Genomic DNA, 9,475 nt, shown 5'->3' with positions numbered 1-9,475 from the left:
TCCATTGTGTGCAGTTCCTTGCAATCTCTGCTCAGAAACTAGTCGTGATGAGACTGCATTCACCTTCGGGAAACAGATTGTCAGTAACAAGACGTGACATTCTTCTCTGGTTCCTGTACATTAGGATCTTTTTAAAATCGTCCAAGTTATTTTTTTGGGTGGGACAGGCACATCATTTCTTGTGAGCACGCTGGACAGTCCGCACTGATACACAAACAAATTGGGAACTTCGTTCACGGTGGGGTCATGTACACATCCAAACACGATTGCTTCTTTCTCCTATTCTGTTGTGTTTCCAAGACGATCTCCCACACACAGGCAAACGAGTTCACCACGCAGGTCTGCCTTGACAAATTCGCCTGTGAGTGAGTGATGGGTCCGCAGTGGGGTCGGTCTGTTCGACAAGTGGACCTCTACCTTGTAGCCCACAATCCAGCAATACAGGCAGATAGTGTCCACCAAGCAGTTGCCGTTGTCCACACACAGTTGGATGGGTTGGTGAGCAGGTCTGCAGACATGTCAGTACACACCAATCAGGCTGTGAATGTGCACATTCACTGTGCTGATTTCATACGAGCATCTGGCACATATGCATACACCAGTTGACTGACATGTATTACAACAGCAAGGGATCACATAAGTGCCTGGTAGCAGCTCTAGTGTATCAACAGCTCTAGGGAGTGACCAGTGGCTGACTAATATTTTATCTAGTAAGCATATGTAGCTGTAGCATTAGGTTAGAGTACACGAGAATATTACTGGAAACAGAAGAAAGAATAGGCATGATGAGATCAGGCAGCACAGAGACAGAGGGCAGGTAAGGAAGCAACTATTTACTTTTTTATTCCTGTGTTATTTTTACTTTGTTTCTCTTCTGTCTAACCAGGAAACCTAAGAGATTTTCTTTCCAGTTAAATTCACAATGATAATTATACATGACTTAGACATAAACTACAGTAAAGAAAATAGGCACTAAAGTAATGGCAGTCATAAACTTTATGTTAATCATTTCTCATATTCAATATTCTTGTGAAATGAATGTAATCATATATTAGTAGAAAGGCATGGCAGAAATGCAATCCAACAGGAAAAAAAAAAAGATCAGCTAGTCAAGGGAAAAGTGATAAACGATTATGTTGAGAGCAAGGAACTTAAAGAAAAGTAAGTAACAGATATAAAGAAATCTGGGGATAGCTGATAGTGTGGTACAGACACTGATTTGCTGTATGAGAGAAGGAAGGCAGCTGGGATATGTCAATAGTTCAATGACAATGACAACAGATTTATGAGGGTGTGCTGAAAAGAAGTGACACTGAATTTTTTAAGCGAATACTCTTAACTGTTTTTAAATAAAACATACTTTATTAACTTTCTACATCTTTATTCTTCATGTCTACATAATCGTAGCCTTCTGCTGCCAGACGGCTCTGAACTGTAGCCTGCAACATGGCGGCGTGTAGTGTAACTACGTAGGTGCTTGAGAAATAGTATGCTGTAATAGTTTCAAATTTGAAGAGTTTGCCAACACGTATAGCACCCTCTCCTTCAGCATGACAATGCCAGTGCGTACAAGGGCTCTGCAAGTCCGGTGCCTTGGGTTCGCTGTCACTGATCATCCTCTTTATAGTCCTGTCTTAGCCCCATCTGATTTTCATTTGTTTCCAAAATTAAAGAAAATCTTCGAGGACTTCACTTTGATAACGATAACGTGGTGCTAAACTTTTGCATTGCATCTTGCTCATAGGCAAGAGAGAGATTTCCTGAATGGTATGACAGTCTGTTTCTCCCAATTTAGATACTCATCTGGGATTAGCAAACATCATGCAAACCTGACTGCTGTATCCGGCAGCTTGGACGGGAACGATTCCACTTCAAGCCGCGATAGATGGCAGCTGTGTATTTAAGAGGTATGGTAGTATCTATAATTAACATGTGTGTTTTCTTTTCTGACGAAGGCTTGGCCAAAAGCTAAATGGTTCAAATGGCTCTGAGCACTATGGGACTTAACATCTATGGTCATCAGTCCCCTAGAACTTAGAACTACTTAAACCTAACTAACCTAAGGACATCACACAACACCCAGTAATCCCGAGGCCAAAAGCTAAATGTGTAACAGTCAATTTGTTGTGCCTGTCTGCAACTCAACGTGTCATCTTTACAGTGAGTAGTAATCTATCCTTTTCCCTATATTGTTGATATTCCAACCTGGTATTTGTAACAGTTCGCACTTACAACTGTGACTCAGTTTAATTTCCTGTCTCATCCAAGAGTGACTGAACACTAACTTTGGTGTCAATAACAGCCTTCACACATGACCAGGAATTTCTTTAGATTTTGTGAAGAATCATGTAACAGCATTCCGCTACAGTAGTCACTGAAGGTTTCACACTGTTCTCTTGACATCCAAATGCATTTTGTTAAACATCTTCCTATCAATAGCCCTACGCTTTGTTACACCCCTGAGTGAAATCACATATTAGATAGTACCCCCACCACCACCACCATCAAAATTACCGCCTAACTAAATTTTAGAATGAAAAAGAATTTTCTTTGAAATCTTTCATTTTTAAATGATGAAAGGTAAATGATACATAGTTTTAGAAGTTATTTTGTTAAACCACGAGTCAATAAGAGAGCCGGTACTGCTTATTTCTAACAACCTTTATTTACAAAATATAATGGACGTAGGTTGCAGTACGTACTGGGAGATGAAGAAGCTTGCACAGGATATAGTAGCATGTAGAGCTGCATCAAACCAGTCTCAGGACTGAAGACCACAACAACATTGTAACTGGATAGATTTAAAAATTCTACTCATCAAGAGGCAGAACAACATACATATAAAAGGTATTACGAATGCAACTTTTATTTACAGACTGATGAAACAATTCTCAGTACATCACTAGCACTACCTATGACTCATTCTTGGAAAAGGACACTAATTATCCCGTTAACAGTTAGAAACTTGTTACAAAACATACTTCTTGTGCACCACTCCTCTCCCTTGCTTCTCACACACTCTCCACCTCCCTTTAAAACCAACCAAATTGATATGTGTGCACTATATTTAGACCAACTGTTTGTAAATAACTTGACTGCAGACTAAAACTGGCAGAGACTTTAAGACTTTAAGCCACCAAAGCTTGCAACTGACTGACACCGTTTCTACTGCTGCTGCTAATAATAATAATAATAATAATAATAATAAGCACGAGGATGTAAAGAGCAACTGATAATAGATGCAGAGGTGACATATCAACCTAAAACTAAACAAAGGTCGCTACACTACGCATACATTGATTACCGAAAAGCTTTTGATAGTGTACCCCACTCATGGTTACTACAAATATTGGAAATATACAAAGTAGATCCTAAATTGATACAGTTCCTAAACATAGTAATGAAAAATTGGAAAACCACACTTAATATCCAAACAAATTCAAATAATATCACATCACAGCCAATACAGATTCTTTCTAGAACAAGCAGAAACTAGCAAAATACACAAAGCAATCACTCATATAAATACATCGGCTACACCACTGCAATTTCATAACCACTTCTACAAACCTTTATATCACATAACATCAACAGACACGAAGAAAGTAAATTGGAAAAAGAAAACACTACATGGCAAGCACCCGTATCATCTAACACAGCCACACATCGATCAAGACGCATCCAACACATGGCTAAGAAAAGGCAATATATACAGTGAGACGGAAGGATTCATGATTGCAATACAGGATCAAACAACAAACACCAGATATTACACAGCAAGGATATTATTAAAGATCCCAATACCACAACAGATAAATGCAGACTCTGCAAACAACAAATAGAAACAGTAGATCACACCACAAGTGGATGTACAATACTAGCAAATACAGAATACCCCAGAAGACATGACAATGTAGCAAAAGTAATACATCAACAGCTTGCCTTACAACATAAACTTATAAAACAACATGTTCCCACATACAAGTATGCACCACAAAATGTACTGGAGAACGATGAATACAAATTATACTGGAACAGAACCATTATAACAGATAAAACAACACCACATAACAAACCTGACATCATACTCACCAATAAAAAGAAGAAATTAACACAACTAATCGAAATATCCATATCCAACACAACAAATATACAAAAGAAAACAGAAGAAAAAATTGAAAAATGCATCCAACTGGCTGAGGAAGTCAAGGACATGTGGCATCAGGATAAAGTTGACATTATACCAATTATACTATCAACTACAGGAGTCATACCACACAATATCCACCAGTACATCAATGCCATATAGCTACATCCAAACTTATATATACAACTACAGAAATCTGTAATTATTGACACTTGTTCAATTACTCGAAAGTTCCTAAATGCAATATAACACATACCATACAGTTAAAAGGAAGTGACGCTTGATCAAGGTCCGCGTCACTTTCCATTTTTAACCAGACTTAACATCTGAGAAAGTAAAGAAATAATAATACAATATAGACTCAAACAAAATTGCCAAACACCATATAATAATCTTGTTAGGCGACTTTAACGCACAATTAGGTAAAGAGAAAAAATACAGGAAAATCACTGGAATCCACACAGCTCACAAGAGAACTAACAAGAATGGAGAAAGATTGATAAGCTTTTGCGAAAATTTCAGCCTCATAATTATGTCAACACAATTCAAAAAACCCAACAAGAAACTGTATATTTGGAAGTCGCCCAACACAATGTTGGATGAATTCCAGATAGACCATGTGGCCATCTCCAAGAGTAGCACAGCAGAAATTCTGAATGTGAAAACGAGAAGAGGATTTTTTGACTCAGACCACCATCTTCTACAGATAAAGACCAGATTACAACCCAATAGAAAAAAGCCAAAACTAAACAAAGTGCTGAGACCAGACCCCGAATACATAAAACTCAACAAGGAAAACATCTTACAGGAAATTAGTCAGACAAACACCACAAACTGGACAGAACTTGTGGACGTCCTCAAGTCCACGATGAAATTGGGTCAACCCCCGAGAAGGAGAAAACACAGGTGGTGGAATATAATATGTGACCAAGCAATAGAAGAAAGGACCAATGCCTGGAAAAACTTCAATAGTCACAAAACATCAGAAAAATGGCAACAATTTCTAGTAATCCGAAAACAAACATCGAAAACTATTCGGAGGGAAAAAAGAAATTATGACAAACGGCGACTAGATGAGATAGAACAAGATTTTAAGAAGAACAACACCAGGAATTTTTATAAGACGTTTAAAGAACATATTGCAGGATACCAGCCTCCCAATCTTTGTTTCAAGAAACCGGATGGTTCACTAGAAACTAACACGAAGAATAACTGCCAAATCCTCACAGACTATTTCAACAAACTTCTCAACTGCAAAAGACCTACAGAGGATATTCACTACAAGACGTCTACACCAAATCCTGACGCTAAACCGCCAACCATCAACGAAATAGTAGAAATTATCAAGACACTGAAAAACAATAGAGCCCCAGGAGAAGATGGAATTATTGCAGAACTATGGAAACTAAATGATGAAAGATTAACAGGAAAAATTCACAAAATCATATTAAACATTTGGGAAACAGAACAGATCCCTTCTGAATGGAAATGCGCACTCATCCATCCACTCCACAAAAAAGGGGACAAAACTGAACCAAATAATTACAGGGGTATCTCACTTGTACCAGTCACATATAAAATCCTATCAAAAGTTCTCATGAATAGATTAGAAGAACAAGCTGACCCACAAATCGGAGAATACCAGACTGGTTTTCGCAAGGGATGATCATGCATAGAGCAGATCTGGAATCTGAAAATGGTTCTCCAGATGAGAAACACCCGAAACACAGTGGTTACTTTTGTAGATTTTAAAAAGGCCTATGACTCAATAGACAGAGTAGCGCTCTGTAAGACACTGGAAGAATTCAGCATTGACAGAAAGACAAGAGCAATCATTCGGGAAACATTAACTGACACAGTCTCCAAGGTTAAATTTATGGGGGATATCTCGGAACCATTTGAAATCCAAACTGGAGTGCGACAGGGTCACGGACTTTCACCATTACTCTTTAATATCATTCTTGAAAAAATTATCAGGACATGGGAAAAAGAAGTCAAAGGAATCCAAATTGGCATTAGAAAAGATAATAGATTCAATGTGAAGTGTTTAGCTTTTGCAGATGACCTTGCAATCCTCACAAATAATAGAAAAGAAGCCACTAACGCCATAGAGAAGTTACACGAAAGTGCACAAAGAACTGGCCTGCAAATCTCATATGAGAAAACCCAGTACATAGAAAGAGTGCCACAAGACAAATTGCCTATTGTGACAACCCATGGGAAAATTGTACAAGTACCACATTTTAAGTACCTGGGAAAATCATCCAGCCATCAGGGATCAACCTAAAGGCCAATGAGGAAAGAATAAAAAAACTACAGAAAGCATATAAACTCACGTGGAACTATTATAACAAAAAGTCCATATCCATTAACGCAAAATTGAGGCACTACAACAATGTCGTACTTCCGGAGGCACTGTATGCATCTGAAACAACACAAATAGGTGGGCAAACTAAAATCAAAGAAATAGAGAACCAAGAAAGGAAAATTCTCAGGAAAATTTTTGGCCCGATACAAGAGCAAGGAATCTGGAAGAAGAGACCAACATCAGAATTATATAAATACACAGACAAGATTACGGATACAATAAGGAAAAGAAGAATGCAGTTCTATGGACATATCCACAGGATGAATGAAAACAGAATTTCAAAGCAAATTCTTAAAGCCATCAACTCAGGCAGGGGAAAAACAAAATGGATAAAAGAAGTTGAAGAGGACCTCAGACAAGCACACGTAACAGTAAACGATGCAGAAAATAGAACTGAATTCAGGAACATCATCAAAAAACATAAATTTGACACCACAACACAGAAGAGACCAGGATGCAAATGGACAGCGGAGCAAAAGAAACAACACAGTGAACACATGAAGAAAATTTGGGCTCAGAAAAAACGTAAACAATCATCATAAAGGAATTCAACTTCAAACGCTCTCTTAAATGGGAATAATCGAAAATAATAATAATACAATATAGACTCTACAGCAATGCAGAGACTTTACATAGTTGCTGTTGCTGATGTGCTGTCAGTTAGTTTGTTTACTGTTGCAAAGTGAATAATGAAGCAATTTCTGGTCTACTGATTGAACTACCTAAAACCCTCATGACATATTTAAATATATGTGATGGGTAAGTCTCAATTATATTGCCACAGACGAATGATAGAAAGTGCATGTGTAGTGAGTGAACTTTGCATGAACTATCTGTTCTAAGTAGTTTTCAGAGAAGAAATTTAGCAATATTTGACAGGACATCTTGTCATGCCCACCACTAACAAAACTGTAATTTACCCAATTGACTTGTGTGATTAAAGACTCCACCAATGATTACAGTACGATTGGGGACCTTACTTACAAGTAAACTGTGGTTTTATCTAAGGTTTTCGGATTACAACAGGATGTGAGTCTTGTGGGTGATAGAAGTGTACAACTGCCATTTTATGACCACCCCTAATATTGAGTCTTCAAACAATCTCGCACAGTGAAACTGACTGTCTTGTCTACTGTGACAAAGACACCTCCTCCATTTCATCACTTATCCATAAATTACAATTACATACTTCTATTCCACATTTAATAACTTCTCATTATTCACTGATAATCTCTTCATAGCACATACTGCTGTTCTGAGCAAACAAATGTGAAACGAATATCATGACCACATTCAGTTGATTGAGCGAAGTGGTTCAGTAATATGACACTTCACTCATATTTGTGATGATTTGGCTTCAAACCCCCTCCCTCTGCCCACGCAGATTTTCATTTCTCATGATTTTCTTAAATCACTTACAATTGATGGTGTGACAACTCCTTTTAACAGTGTGGAGCCTATTTCCTTCCTCACCAATGGGTGGTCCTTGAGCTCCATATCAAATGACCTCTTTGTCAACTGCGTGTCAACCCTAATCTTCCACTATTTTCAAGTAGAGAAGTTACTCCAAGATCTTGACATTATTTAAGGATGCCATAATCTAAGTGAATCATTTCCCACAAAACTATCCAAATAGTATTATCCTACTGGACCGACATTCACATGGCTAAAAATTTATTATTTAGTTTTCCTCTTCACAAGACCAACTTTGTTAGTTAATATGCTCAAATGAATACATTCTATTTAGAAGCAATACTCTTCCATGACATCATCAATACTTATTTCATTTATTGGGGCCTTATTTGGGGGAATCTTTTCTCTGAACTCATAGGTTATACTGTGGGGCCCTGCTCACTTGTTGCTTGTAGGGTGCCTAAGGGATGATGCGTTCTCAGAATGCTATACAACATTTCAAGCAAATGACATTAGTAGCTCTTGTTACAAATAAGATGATTAACAATACTTAACTTGGTATTTACAGTGGTGTCACAAGCAATGGGCAACATGCAACATACATCCGAGTTCTTTGCTATATATAATGTTCATACAAGTTTGACACACAGTTTGTGGATCACTAATAACTGCTATCGTAGCATTCTCTGCTAGGCCTGTCCGTATACTGAGCCGGTACTGAGCAGCCGAGGCTGGCAGGAGGGGCACTTATATTCTGCTCTCGTAGAGGCCGCTCCTGTCGTAGTGCAGTCCTAATCAGTGCATCACTGGCTGATGTCGTTTCACCGCCTTCTTTTCAATTGGGTTCTTCATCTTCATTCCGGCGCTTGTGGTTATGCCAGAACATATACTTTACGGAAATTTCCTCACACCCATTCCCTAAGCTGAATACATTGACATATAAACACAGTGAAGAAAGCTCTCAGGCAATAAAATAATATTTCCTGATCATGAGGCAAAGAAGACTAAGAGAGCTCAATCAGTGGCTTAGTTACAAACTAAACAAGCAGAAATAAAGTGAAATGGAAGTTAAATGTGAGCAAACGTAGTGCTTCTATTCCACAGTCATATTTATGATTGTTCCAGGTAAGTGCCTGGTATGATAATTTTGCAGGTAGAGAACATGGATTTTATGACATACTAGCATGCAGAAAAATGACAAGGACCATTGAACACTGGCATTGTGGTATTAGTAGCAATAAGGTTATTACATTCCTAAGGCCAAGTTTTACTGACTTTTTCTTTGTGTCCCCCCCCCCCTTACTTCATCACTTAATTCTGGAATAAGTGGTACTTATCCAATAAATAACGAGAGGTGTATCGCAAAAGCAATGGCTTAGTACCATTTCAAGTGGGCAGACGGTCTTATCATTCATAATGATAGATCTGTTGCTACCATACTAAAAGTTTATTTAGAAATACACTGGCGTGCAAAATTTTATGCAGCGTGCGCCCATGCTGGCCACAAAGTTGATAAGGAGTTCGTGTGATAGGTTGTTCCATTCTTC

Source organism: Schistocerca serialis, chromosome 2 (assembly GCF_023864345.2).
Source record: "Schistocerca serialis cubense isolate TAMUIC-IGC-003099 chromosome 2, iqSchSeri2.2, whole genome shotgun sequence".
Taxonomy (NCBI): Eukaryota; Metazoa; Arthropoda; class Insecta; order Orthoptera; family Acrididae; genus Schistocerca; species Schistocerca serialis.
The sequence above is the reverse complement of the archived record's forward strand: the minus strand, read 5'-3'. Positions refer to the sequence as shown.